The 14,391-nt window shown below is 37.1% G+C and overlaps 1 protein-coding gene across 3 annotated transcripts in view; it reads left to right on the top strand.

The window, feature by feature from the left end:
- Window positions 1–14,391, top strand: part of RNF182 (ring finger protein 182) — an 80,120-nt gene that overhangs the window by 40,943 nt on the left and 24,786 nt on the right. For all 3 annotated transcript variants that reach the window (XM_020986783.2, XM_078153585.1, XM_020986784.2), the window contains one exon: window positions 584–661. The gene's annotated coding sequence lies outside the window, so the exon portion shown is untranslated. The remainder of the gene's footprint in view (window positions 1–583; window positions 662–14,391) is intronic.

The raw sequence follows: 14,391 nt of genomic DNA, 5'->3' as shown, positions 1-14,391 counted from the left end.
TTCTCTCATTTCTTATTTCGCTTCTAGTTGCTTTAGGCAAAAAGAACTTTTTCCCTTCTAGACTTGCAACCTAGGCAGTCTTGACTCTTAATCAGCAGCTTTTAAAAATGTTCCTAAATGTATACTTTTTTTTAACCCCAGTCAAGAATAAAACAATTAGCCCTTACATATTAGAAGCATTGTAGATTGTTATGTTTCTTTTGTGTGCAGTGCTTATTTGATAACCACAGAAAGCCTTGAAGAGTAACTTGCATCTGTCCTCCCTAGCATTTAGTGTATCCTTCCTTCCTAACAAGTATCATTTTTATCACATTAAGAATATACTGGGAGTTCTGAATATACTTCAGTTCTAGCCCACACAGTTGAATATATGCCAGTCAATATATCACATCTTGGAGCTTTGTTACAAAGTGAAAAAGGGATTAAAAATTGACATCAATATGCCCATTAAGAAAAGCTTCCCAGAGCCAATAAATATAGTAGACAAGTATCTCTTTTCCGTGAAGTTTGAACATTTGTATATAAATTTGAAAGACTTAGCCCAACAAATTTATTTCTTACTCTGTTTTCTCTCCTTCCCCAGATCTATATGCTACTAACTGGTACAATTCGTTAGCAGGATTGCTCATTACCGGACAAATCAGAGTACAGTTGCATTTTGGTAAGTATAAATCTACCATTGTTTGGGAGCAACTTTGATGAATACTGATGATTTTTATTTATATATGTATATATACACACATAATACATATATATATATATATATATGTGTATGTGTATACTTAGGTATCTGCACAGACATATATGCATGCACACATATACGTATGTGTATAAATGTATACACATATGCATATATACACATATTTTAAGAAAGAGAAAATTGACCAAAACATTGTACTGTTCGAAATAAGAATATTTTGGTTTGTTTTTGCCTTTGTTTTAGTGTACCTACCTTGATGAATAATTTATGTTTTTCTCTCTTCTCTGAAAAGAGTTATTTGTCATTCTGAAGGAGTTAGTGGAAGCACTGAGAGATAATGTTGATAGCCATTTTACATAATACTTAAGGGACACTAAGAATTGTAAAAGTTCTAAGGACAGAAGTATGTCATTTCAGATTAAGGTATAGAAATTTTTAAAGTGAGACAATTATAAGCGAATTGATCTGAGAATTCTGTGTTTTACATAGAATTAAGTATAAAGAATTAAGTAAGCATCTGTTAGTCATTGTAGACAAGTATGTGGTAAGAGTTAGGAACACTAAATGGTGAAGACAATGTGTGTCTTTTCTCTTTACTAAAGAATCTCGCAAAGTACATCTGCATGCATCATTGTTTTAGATGATATGATTGTGATTTTAAAATACATATTTGTGAAACTGACGTTCAAGAAAAGCAAGACATGGTTTTCATTACATGTGAAAGACTATAGAGTGCATAGAGGAAAATAATGGAATCTGAGTCTTAGAGTTGGAAGTGTTTTTATAGTTCCCTTTATCCAGGCTTCACAAAATCTCTAAGTTGGAGGGCACTTCAGGGGCTCTGTAGTAACCACAGCTCAACAGGGAATATTCTCTTTAACATCCATAGCAAACAGCCATCCAGTTTCCATTTGAAGACATCCAATGATAGAAAACTCACTGATACTTCAGGCATTTTGGATAGATCTGACTGGTATTCCCTACTTTGAACTACAATCTTCCTCATTTCAGTTTGTACTAAATGTTTCTTGTTCTGCTTTCTGGGGCCGAGCAGAAAAACTGAATCCCTTTTTCCTCATAATTGCTCTTCAGAAACTTGAAAATAACTATCATATCTAAGTCCAAGGATTCTTTTATCCAGACTGTACATCCCCTAGTCCTTTAACCAGGGCTTATCCCATATGTTTTTCAGTCCTATCCTGTTCACCCTCCAATGATTGTGTTCTTTTTTGTCAATGCTCTTTTAAAATGTGCTGCCCAGTCCTGAACAGAATGCTTCAGATGGGATGCGACTGGAGTAGAGTACCATGGAACTCTCTCATTATGGGTCACTTCTCTCTAGATTTAACCTAAGACCGTGTTACCTCTTTTGGCTGCCAAATTATATTGTTAACATAGTGATCGTGCAGTCCATAAAAAATCCCACATGTTTTCTCCATAAATTCTTGTCTAACCATTGCTTCCTGCTTTAAACAAATGAAGGACTTTGTTGTTATTAAGTAAGTTTCACTTGTTAATTCAGTCCATTGTTTTAGCCTAGCAGCATCCTTTTGGATCTGGATTGCATCATACAATTTGTTAGGAAACCTCCCTAATTTTGTGCCATTCACAGCTTTGATAAGCATGCCTTCCATGCCTTCACTTAATTCATTGGTAAAAGTGTTTAGCAGAGTTGGGCCAAGGTTAGATTACTGATATACTGATTACTGCTCTTTGAGTTATATTCCAAATTCAGTTCCAAATCTACCTAAATATATAATAATATAGTCTATATCTCACCAGCTTGCCCACAAGAATACCATAAGAGACTGAATTAAATTTAGTTACTCTAAAACCTGAGTAAACTATGCCTACAGCATTCCTCTTATCTACTAATCTGGTAATCCTGCCAGAAAAGGAAATTAAGTTAGTTTTATATGACCTGTCATTTAAAAAAAAGTTTTATTTATGCCCTTTTATCATTATATCAGTCATTTCTTTTCTTCTGCTTAGTAGTATTTTATTTTTTCAAATTACATGTCAAGATTATATTCAGCATTCATTTTTATAAGATTTTGAGTTCCAAATTTTTCTCCTTTTCCCCTCCCTAAGACAGCCAGCAAGCTATTGTAGGTTATACAAGCACAATCATGTTAAACATATTTCCACATTAGGTATATTGTGAAAGAAGAATCAGAACAAAAGGGAAAAACCACAAGAAGGAAAAAACAAAAAAAAGCAAAAACAAAATGTGAAAATAGTATGTTTCGATCTGCATTCAGACTCCATAGTTCTTTCTCTGGATGTGGGGAGCATTTTCCAACATGAGTCTTTTGGATGTCTTTGATCATTATATTGCTGAGAAGAGCTAAGTTGTTCGTAGTTGATCATTACATAATGTTGCTATTACTGTATATTCTCCTGGTTCTGCTCACTTCACTCTGCATCAGTTCATGTCAGTCTTTCCAGGTTTTTCTGAAATCTGCCTGCTCGCCATTTCTTATAACACAATGGTATTCCATTACATACACAATAACAGCAACATTGTGCAATGACTGACTTTGATAGACTTAGCTCTTCTCAGCAATACAATGATCTAAGACAATTCCAAAAGACTCAGGATGGAAAATGCTCCCCACATCCAGAGAAAGAACTATGGAGTCTGAGTGCTGATTGAAGCATATTATTTTCTCTCTCTTCTTTTGGCTAGGCAATGAGTTTTTTTCTTTCTAGTGTGTTTTCTCTTTTGTTATGATTCTTCTTTCACAACATGACTAATGTGAAAATATGTTTAATATAATTGCACATGTGTAGCTTATGTCAGATTGCTTGCCATCTTGGGGAGGAGGAAGGGGAGGGAGGGAGAAAAAAATTTGGAACTCAAAATCTTATAAAAGTGAATGTGGAAAACTATCTTTACATGTAAGTGGAAAAAGTAGTATTCCATTACATTCATATACCACAACTTGTTTAGCCATTCCCCAATTGATGGGCATCCCCTCAATTTCCAATTTTTTGCCACAACAAAAAGAGCTTCTATAAATATTTTTGTACATGTGGGTCCTTTTCCCTTTTTTATGATCTCTTTGGGATATGGACCTCGTAGTGATATTGCTGGATTAAAGGGTATGCACAGTTTTATAGCCCTTTGGGCATAGTTACAAATTGTTCTCCAGAATGGTTAGATCAGTTCATAATTCCACCAGCAACGCATTAGTGTCCCAATTTTCCTACATCTTCACCAGCATTTATCATTTTCCTTTTATGTCATGTTGGCCAATCTGATAGGTGTGATGTGGTACCTCAGAGTTGTTTTGATTTGCATTTCTCTAGTCAACAGTGATTTAGAGCATTTTTTGATATGACTATAAATAGCTTTAATTTCTTCATCTGAAAACTGCCTTTTCATATCCTTTGACCATTTATCAATTGGGGATATAGCAGTCATTTCAGTGAGGAAAAAGAAACTCTTATTCTTCTCCTTCGCTCACCTTCACGTTGAACTTTTCCTTATAACAGAGAAAGGCAGTGAAGTAAAAAGCACCTCATTGAGTAATCATATATGACAACATATATAACATTTTGATCCATTAGTTCCTTTTCAGTTATGAGAGGTAAATATCTTTCATTATCTAGATTCAGTGGTCATCATTGGTTTTCCATTTGTTCAGTTTGGCTTTCTTTCAGTGATCTTTTCATTTATATTACTGTGGTCACTGCATATAGCATTCTTTTGTTTCTACTTATTTCATTCTGCATCAGTTTCACATAAACCTTTCTGTGTTTCTCTGAATTCTTCATTGTTTATTGAGCAAAAGAATTTCATTTACAGAGAATGGTTCTGGACTACTCTGTGTGACCAAGGTTGGCTAGATGTCCACGTGTTCTTTTCTGACTCGATTGGCTTGAGCCCCCATTCTGGCATGCCCCCAACACTCACTGTTAACTGCCACTGTTTAATTTCCCAGTTCCATTTAGCTAATTCATATTGATTAACTTTTATAAAAGAGTATTTGCCACTTTGCAAGAACAGGTGTACAAACATTTCCTTTCAATACCTTTGGGCACACTTATAGACTCTGAGGAGGTAGGGTTCAGGCTTAATGCAGTGTCTACATGATGTTGGTCCTACAAAGCTCATGTTCACATGCCCCATAGTAGCAGGATGAGTCCATCTGTTAGCTACTGCTGGATCCTGATGGTCGTTCCTGAGGTCCTTGGTACTGGACTGGATGGCTTCTAAACCCGTCATCCACTCTGCTCCTTTGCCTCCTGATGGCTTTCTCTCTGACCTTTCAAAGTTTACCAGTCCATAGCTATCTCCATTCTCCTTCACCTTAACCAGGAAAAAACGGAGGCAAAGAACTGAGCCCCAAACTCTCTCCTCTTACAATATTGCCTCTTACCAGAATGCAGCTGTGCAGGAAGGAGTCAGACCAAGTGACTGGCACTAACTGATGAGCACCTGTGGAATGCTCCCCAGTTCTGTCCAGGAGCCACTCAGTTGTCCATCTCTTCATCATTGATTAGCAGACCAGAATCAGTTACAGAATGCCTAATCCAACTCAAGGAGCAAGATTCTTCCATTTTATATTAATCATACCTCTCCACATGGGGTATTGCATTAGCCTAGAATGCTGATGCCTGCTCAACAGTCCTTTGTTACATATTCGTATACTACATCTTTCTTAGCTATTCCCCAATTGATGGGCACCCACTTTATTCAATCAGTCAGTCAGCAAGTATTTACTAAGTGCCTAATATGTTCCAGGCACTGTGATAGGTGCTGAGGATACAAAGAATGAGACAATCCTTACTGGACTTGAGCTTATATTCTAAAGGTAGAGATATCAAGAATGTGTGTGTGTGTGTGTGTGTGTGTGTTGTGTGTGTGTGTTGTGTATGTATGTATGTATACAGCATAAATATCAAGATGATAAATATAAATATATACAAAGTTGCTAAATATAAGGTAGTTTGGGAGGGAGGGCACTAGCATTTAGGGAGAATTAGAAAAACCTTCATGAAGAAGATAACATCTGAGTTGCATCTTAAAGGAAGAGAGACTCTATGAGGTAGTGGTAAGGAGGGAGTACATTTCAAGAAAAGGAGAGAGCGAGTGCAAAGGGACAGAGAAGGGAGATGTAGCATTATTTATGAGGATTAGAGAGAAGCCTAGTTTGGCTAAATCCCAGAGTGTGGGGTTGGGGAGTAATATCCACTGAGTCTGGAGAGATAGATTAGGGCCAGGCTGTGTAGGGCTTTAAAAGCTAAAAAGTGGAGTTAATATTTTATCCTAGAGGCAATAGGTACCTACTGGAATTAGGAGAGTCACATGGTCAGGTCTGCACTTAAGGAAAATTACTTTGGCAGAAGTGTATAAGAAAGAATAGAATGGGGGAAGGCTTGAGAGACTAATTAGGAGGCTGTTACATTAATCTAGGCAAGAGGTGATGAGGGCCTGAAATAAGCTATGTGAGTGGAGAGAAGGGATCAGATATAAGATATGTCGTGAAGGTAGAAATGGCAAGACTTGGCAAGCAATTGGATGTGCTGGGGTGAGAGACAATGAGTAGTCCAAGATGATTCCAAGATTATAAACTTGGGGGACTTGGAAGGATTGGTGATACCATTGACAGAAATAGAAAAGTTTGGAAGAGGGACATGTTTTGGGGAAAGAGAATGGATTAGGTTTTGGACATGTTGATTTTAAAGCCGTCTGGTCTGAAATGTCAAATAAACAATTGGTGATGTAGACTGAAGCTCAAAGTAGAGATGGGCAATTAAGAAAGAGCAGTTTTAGTTGACGTTTAGTCGGTGAGGTTGAAAACCAGATTGTGGAGGGTAGAGGAATGAGTGAGAGAACAGAAAGTGGAAGCAGAGAGTGTAGACAACTTTTTAAAAATAGTATTTTATTTTTTCCAATTACGTGTAAAGACACTTTTTAACATTCATTTCTAAAAAATTTTGAGTTCCAAATTTTCTCCCTCACTCTCTCCCCTTCCCCGCTAAAAAGGTAAGAATTTTAAATAGGTTATATATGTGCAATCATGTAAGACATATTTCCATATTAGTTGTGTTGTGAAAGAAGAAACAGATAAAAGGGAAAAAACCACACACAAAAAAAGTGAAAATAATATGCTTCATTTTGCATTCAGACTCCATTAGTTCTTTCTCTGGATGTGGATAGCATTTTTCATCATGAATCCTTTGGAATTGTGCAGACAACTTTTTAAAGGAGTTTGCCTGAGAAAGGAAGAAGAGACACTGGATGATAATTTGAGGGCATAGTAGGGTCTAGATGAGGCTTTTTAAGAATCAGGGAGACTTGACCAAATTTGAAGATAGTGGGGAAGGAGCCAATAAGGAAACACTGAAAATTTAAGGAGGGGATGTTTGAAGATACAGTCTGCTGGAGAATATAGAGAGGGCATGAGATCAAATACACATGTAGAGGGGTCAGCTTTGGCAAAAAGAAAGGCCACTCCTTTGTCAGGGATGGGGGATTAAAGAGGAGACAGTAAGAGATGACGTCAAGGGGGTTTTAAGATTAAGAAAATAGGAGAGGGAGCTCGTGTCAAAGGGCCTTAGTTTGTTCAATAATATGAGAGTCATTGTCCTCAGCAGAGAGTAGGGAAGAGGGGATGTCAGGGCTTGAGGATGGGAGAATACTTCCTCTGGGAAATGAAATGGGAATCAATCAGGGACAAATCACATGCTGCAATGGGAACCCAGTTGAGATTGGCTGGCATGAATTTGTAATATACCTAGTCAGCAAAGTTGTGGGATTTCTTCCAGCATCATGAATCAGAGTGGAGGACATGAATGGTGGCTAATCTGGATCCGAGGCGTGGCACGAAACAAGTGGCAAGATGGTAAGGAACCAAGGGATTTAAGAGTAGAGGGCACTATAGAATTGGAGGGAAAGTGGAAGTGATGGCAAAGGAAGGGAAGGGAATAAGCATTTATATATCACTACATGTCAAACACTGTGCTAAGCACTTTTACAGATTATCGTTGTCATCATCATCATCATCATCATCATCATCATCATCATCATCATCTCATTTGATCCTTGCCACAACCCTCTGAAGTAGGTTTAGTTATGGTCCCCATTTTACAGTTGAAGAATCTGAGGTAGAAGTCAAGTGACTTGGCCAGGATCATATAGCTACTAAATGTTTGAGGATGGATTTGAACTTAGGTCTTCCTCACTCCAGGCCCAGCACTCTGTCTGCTATGCCACCAGTTGAAATGGCTAATTACTGGGTTGAGGCTGGAAAGGGATGAAGGGGACATCTAAGCAGGTGTAAAAACCTTGAGAAAGTACTGTGGGGTAGAGGGAATGGAGGTCATAGAAGAGGGTAAAGAATAGGTGTAGAAGGGGTAAAGGATAGGGAGAGGTATAATGAGTATGAGAATATGGTTAGATAGGAGAATGCAAATTTCTAATTAGGGAAGCAGAACACTTGTGGACAAGGACTAGATCCATTTGTGCCTATCCCTGTGTTTGGTTGAATGGGAGTGAAAGAGTAGGTTACTGGACTTAAGGAAGATGAGGAAACGTTTCCAGTTTCTTACTAGCACAAAGAGTGCTGTTATGACTATTTTGGTAAATGTTAGGCCTTTGTTTCTGTCTGACCTCCTATGGATATGTGTATATATGTGTATATATATATGTATATGTATGTATGTATATATGTATGTATGTATGTATGTATATTTACCAGTTCCATCTGAGCGATGAGTTTGAGAGTCAGATTGGGGAGGGTTCATTCCACTGTGTCAACAGATGTGGAAAATTTAGACACTTTTCTTGAATAATTCCAAAGTGGTATCTAGAATGGTGGGACCAGTTCACAGCTCTACCAAGAGTATGCTTTCCACAGCACCACCTTCATCAGCTGTTCCTATTTGTTGTCAGGTTTGCATATTTGCCTATTATGCGGTCAAACCTCAGAGTTGCTTTAATTATCATTTTCTTTTTATTTGTGATTGGGAGCCTGTTTTTAAATGGGTCATTTATAGCTTGCAATTCTTTTGAAAACTGTTTATCTTCTTTTGTAATCTATTGGGGAGTGGCTCATAGTATAAACATTAGCATTAATTTTGTATATATCTTGGATCTCATACTTTTATTGTTGATTTTTTTAATATATTTTTTCTCACTTGACAGCTTTTCTCATTTTCTCTTAAATGACCTGTTCTTGATGAATTCCTGCTTGCTCTTAATGATCACTTATTTAATTTTTAAGTGCTCACAAATCTCTTTAATTTTATTTCAAGAATCATAGAATTAGAAGGGACCTCAGAATTTTTTTTAAACCAGCCTTCACCTATATGGGAATATCCTCTACAACATTCTGTACTTTTGTCAAGAATCCATGTAAAATTCATATGATCATTGGATCATAGATTTGTAGCTGAAAGGAATCTTAGAGGCTATCCAGTCCAACCTTTTCATCTATAGATGAGGAAACTGACCCTCAGAGAGGTTAAGTGACTTGACTCATGACTCACAAGCATCAGAGGAAGGCTTTGAGACCAGTTCTTCCTGACTTTCAATTCCAAGTCTCACTTCACTATCCCACCTGCTTGTATTTACAGACTCCATTTTCTTAACTTATATGAAAATAAGGACCTTTGCCCATCATCTCCAATTCTATAGCAATTCTTCCTCTCTCCACTACTTTTCAAAAGTTACTACTGGTTTAGTAACACACCCATCAGTTCTATTAGCTTATAGGATGTTGTTTGGCTTTGTTTAATGTTGTGGACTCTTTGAGGATAGCTAGGTGCTGTCTTGACATCTTCTCACTTATCCTGGTCTGCAACACTTTGCTCTAATTCTTTTTAATTCTATTCTTCCCAGTCTGAAGAGCATTCGTCTGGGTAGAGAAATCAAGCAAAATAAGAATTCACTTGTTTTCTCTTCTCTCTGTTTATCCTTGGTCACCTTTATTTGCTTCTATCTCCTGTAGGTGGCTTGGTTGATGAGTTTTCTGTGCATCCTCATTGGTCTCTTTGGACCACTCTTCCTTTTCTTCCTTATTGGAATCATTTGTTTGTATTTTCAGAATTTCATTATTTCTTTTGGCATTCTATTTTAAGAATTAATTAATTTATTTTTAGTTTTCAGCATTAACTTCCACAAGATTTTGAGTTCCAATTTTTCTCCCCATCTCTCCCCTCCCCTCACCCCAAGAGCACATGCATTGTGAATACCCCTTCCTCCAATCTGCTCTCCCTTCTATCACCACCACCCCTTCCAGAATTTCATTCTTGAGAGCACTCCATTCTTTTTGGGTGGAATCCCCCTGTAAAATTTGAGGCCATACCTATCCCTTTTTTCATCCTCTGAAATCTATTCTTCCAAAGTTTAGAGGGAATATCAGACTATGCCCAACTTTCCTTTTCTTCTTTGTTAGAGTAAGATGGAGTGGCCCTTTTCCTTCAAGGGTCCCATAAATTCCTCTTATGTGATTAGAATTATATTGAAATAAGTACATTCTATTATTCTCTGGGCTCAGATTCTAATTCTCCAGACTTTTTTCTCCACCATGATCCAGCACTCTGCCATGAGGCCCTTCTTCAGATTGGTCAGTTCTTCCCAGAAATTCCATTTTAATGAAAGTGTCCAGGCCAGCCATATTCACTTCACACCTCTCTGGGTTCCACTCTTGATTCTGAACTTCATTCTCCACTATGATCCAGCAGTCTTCTTAGTTTAGAAGATTATTCTACCCCTTTACACCCATCTCCCTTTTCAGTTTTTATGGGCTACCTTCCCCCATTACAGCATCACCTCCTTGCATGTGTATTCCCAGTGCTTAACACAGGGCCTTCTCCTCCTCCTCCTCCTTCCTTCTCTTTATCTGATTTTTGGAATTTCCTTACATTGTTGTGTGCTCTTAATATACAGTGCTCTCCCTTGTGAAAACCTCCTCTACAATATCCCAGAAAGGTGGTCATCTAACCTCTTCCTGGACATTTCCTGATGAAATAGTGGTAAATGAGAGCTGAGCTATTATTACCATAAGAAGCAAAATGCCTATTATTATGCTTTTAAATTAGTTTGGCAGTACATGGTGGTACACCAATCACTAAAACTGTGATAGAATGTTACTTCTAGTCATGACTTTAGAATGTAACTGTGTTCATTTGTGACCAGAAGGTAGCCTCTATCTGCCAAAGTAGAGACTCTCATATTGCTTTTGAGGAAAGTATTCATGTTGGTTGTTCTTATTCATTGTAATAGGTATAAGTGAGTTAATCATCTTCATGCTTACATCTAAAATTCAGAAATCATTCTCAGAGGTTGTATTGTTAGTTTCCTTTGAAACTTTATATGGTTAGAGAATTTTGTTAAGTGGAAATCTAAGAGAACAGTATGGAAAGAAAAATAGATATTATAAGAAAGAGTTAATGTAAGAGTAGTTGGATGGTCATTTTCAATAGTGAAGTTATTAGAGTTTTGGCCAGATAATTGAATAAGGAATTGTGACTACACCAAGTTCCCTACCTGCCACCTCAGAACATTGTCAGATAAGCCAAAGGACAACAAAAACAAAGGGCAAAGGAAAGAAACTCTCACAGTAACTACTGTGCAAGAAAGTTAATAGAAAGACTGAAGAAAAGAATAAGCAAAAGAAAGGCTCCAATTTGATAATTAAGCACTATGTGATTAAGAAAAAAAGCAAGGAGAAATCTCTAGAAATAAAGAACAAGACTGCAACAACACCAACTTTAGAACTCTTTCTCTGAGACAAATATGATCCTGATTCTGAAATCAGGTAGGGATAAAATAGAGAAAGAAAACTACAGAGTATTATCACTGAATGAACATTACCCCAATAATTGGGCAAAGGGATTACAGCAGTATATCTTTAAATTATTCATTTTGAAAAAATTATATTTTTATCAGAAATGGTTCAAAATTAAGAAAACAGTTAGGATAATTGATTATGCCAGTAATGGAAGAACCATACAATTATTTCAATAGATACAAGAAAGCTTTAGCTAAAATACATTACTCACTTATCTTAAAAACTTACCTTAAAAACACTAATAGATGTTGTGATGGAAGGACCATTAGTGTGTTCAAATGACTTTTTATAAAGCCATGACCTGGAATTATTCATAATTAAGAAATGCTGAAAGTTTTCATAATAAGATCAGGAATGAAATAAACCACTGTTACCATTTTATTTGGCATAATGCAAGAAATAGTAGTTGTAGAAATAAGACAAGAAAAAGAAATTAAATGAACAAGCATTGGCAAAACAAACTAAAATTATCATTGTTTAGGGATATGATGGTTGAAATAGAACATTTTCTACCATCAGATAATTGCGTGAAAGACACAGAGAATACAAGGTTCCACTATGCTTATTGTTTGCTAAAGTATTTGATTCAGTAGAACAAAATATTACTTAGGAGGCTTTCCTCAACAAGCTATCTTCAATGCATATGTCAAAATTAGGTAAGATATCTCAATCAATAAGCATTTCTTCAGCAACTGCTGTATAGTAATAGTGATGATAATAATAATAATAGGTAACATTTATGTAACAGGCACTGTATTAAACATTTTATAATTATTATCTCATTTGAGTCTCACAACTACCCTGGGAAGTGGGTATTATTATCCCCATTTTACAGATGCAGAAACTGAGGCAGACAGAAATTAAGTGGCTTGCTCAAAGTCACACAGTTAGGAAGTGTGTGAAGCAGGATTTGAACTCAGGTCTTCCCAATTCCAGGCCTGGTGCTTTATCCGCTGGTACCACCTAGTTGCTGCTCAGGTACTATGGTAGGCATTGAAGAGAGAAAGGCAGAAATCTCATCAGATAGATGCACACATAAGTATATACAAAATATTAAAAATAAATATAAGGTAATTTTTGGGGGGGGGCAGCATTAACATCTTAGAGGAGAAAGTGTACATTAAGAAAGTCCTCAAGTAGGAAATGATGTCCGAACTAAGCCCCAAGGGAAACTAGAGAGTCCAAGAGGCAGAGGTAGAAGACATTGCATTCCAGATTATGTGGGATAGAGGGATAACCTATCAAAGGAGGAGCAGTAAGAAGGGAAATCCAATGGCTTCTTCTCTATCTTCATTCTTCTTGACCTTTCAGCAGCCTTTGACACTATCGGTCACCCTCTTTTCCTCAGTACTCTCTTCTCTAGGTTTTCAGGGCACCACTTTCTCCTGGTTCTCCTCCTACCTATCTGTCTGCTCCTTCTCTGTCTCCTGTTTTGGATCTTCATCTAGGTCATGCACACTCAATGTGGGTGTTCCCAAGGTTCTGTCCTGGGTTCTCTTCTCTCTCTAGACTATATCACTTGATGATCATATCAGCTCCCATGGATTTAATTACCGTCTCTGTGTTGTTGATTCTCTGATCTACAGATCTAGCTCAAACATCTCTTCTAATGTCCAGACTTGTATCCCCAGATGTCTTTGGCTTATCTGAAATTGGATGTCTGGTTGACATCATAAAATCATCATGTCAAAACTGAACTCATTTTTTTCCTGGTACAGGTTCTTCTATCCCTGTAATCGATATCCTTGCTTCAGATCTCTGCTAACTCTGATGCATCCTTCACTCAACTGTCAAATTAATCTTCCTAAATAATAGATCTGACCATGTAGTTTCCCTATAAACTCCAGCGTTTATTACGGCATTATTTCTTACTCCTATTACCACTAGGATCAAACATAAAATGATCTGTTGGACATACAAAGCGATTCACAACCTGGCCCCCAGTCTTCTTCTCCTCCTACCCCCAACACAGTACTCTGTAAACCAGGAACACCAGTTCCTTAATGTTCCTAGAACAAGACATTCCATCTTCCAACTCTGAGCACCTTTCCCTGGCTATCCCATATACCAGGAATACTTTCCCTCTTCACCTCTACCTCCTGGCTTCCTTCAGGTTCCAAATAAAATCCCACCTTCTATGAGGCAAAATCTTTACGTCCTCTTAAATGTTAGTTCCTTCCCTCTGTTGATCATCTCCAATTTATCCTGTTATGTATCTTGCTTATATATAGTTATCTTCATCTTGTCTCCCTCAGTAGACTGAGCTCATTGAGAGCAGTAAAGGCCTTTTGTCTTTCCTTGTATCCCCAGATACAGCACAATGCCTGGCACATAGTAGGTTCTTAATAAATATTTATTGACTGGGTAGTAGAGTATATAAAGGAATATAATGTGCAAAAAAGCTGGAAGGATCTACTTTGCATTTATAGTTGAGTAGATGACCTCTAGAGCTTGTCCAGAAGGGTATATGTCTTAGATAGGCACTCCAAATGGGCAATTGGATCTATAATTAAATTGGATCTATAATTAGCCAGGAGGAAGTGAATTGTCTTTGGAAATTGCAGTTTTTAAAGTGACTCCAAGCTTCCCCGTGAAAGAAAAATCCATCTTTTTAATATGAGTATTCTTCCAGTGTTGTTGTATGGCTGTGACTCATGGAATACTACAATCTTAGAAAAATTCAAATTGAGAGTCACCCAAAGGGCAGTGGAGCCGTTTACAAAGATTACAAAGAATAGGTATAAAAAACACTATTTTAAAAAGTATGTTAATCCCATTGCCTAGCCAAAAAAAAAAAGTATGAATAAAACAGAAGGTGGCTTAGGCATGTGCTAAGAGATAAGTATAACCCTTGTGTAATCCATGTGCTCCACTGATATATTAACT

The sequence above is a fragment of the Phascolarctos cinereus genome, unplaced genomic scaffold (genome assembly GCF_003287225.1).
Source record: "Phascolarctos cinereus isolate Bilbo 61053 unplaced genomic scaffold, phaCin_HiC Scaffold_4;HRSCAF=312, whole genome shotgun sequence".
NCBI lineage: Eukaryota > Metazoa > Chordata > Mammalia > Diprotodontia > Phascolarctidae > Phascolarctos > Phascolarctos cinereus.
This window is presented reverse-complemented; position numbering and strand designations above follow the sequence as displayed.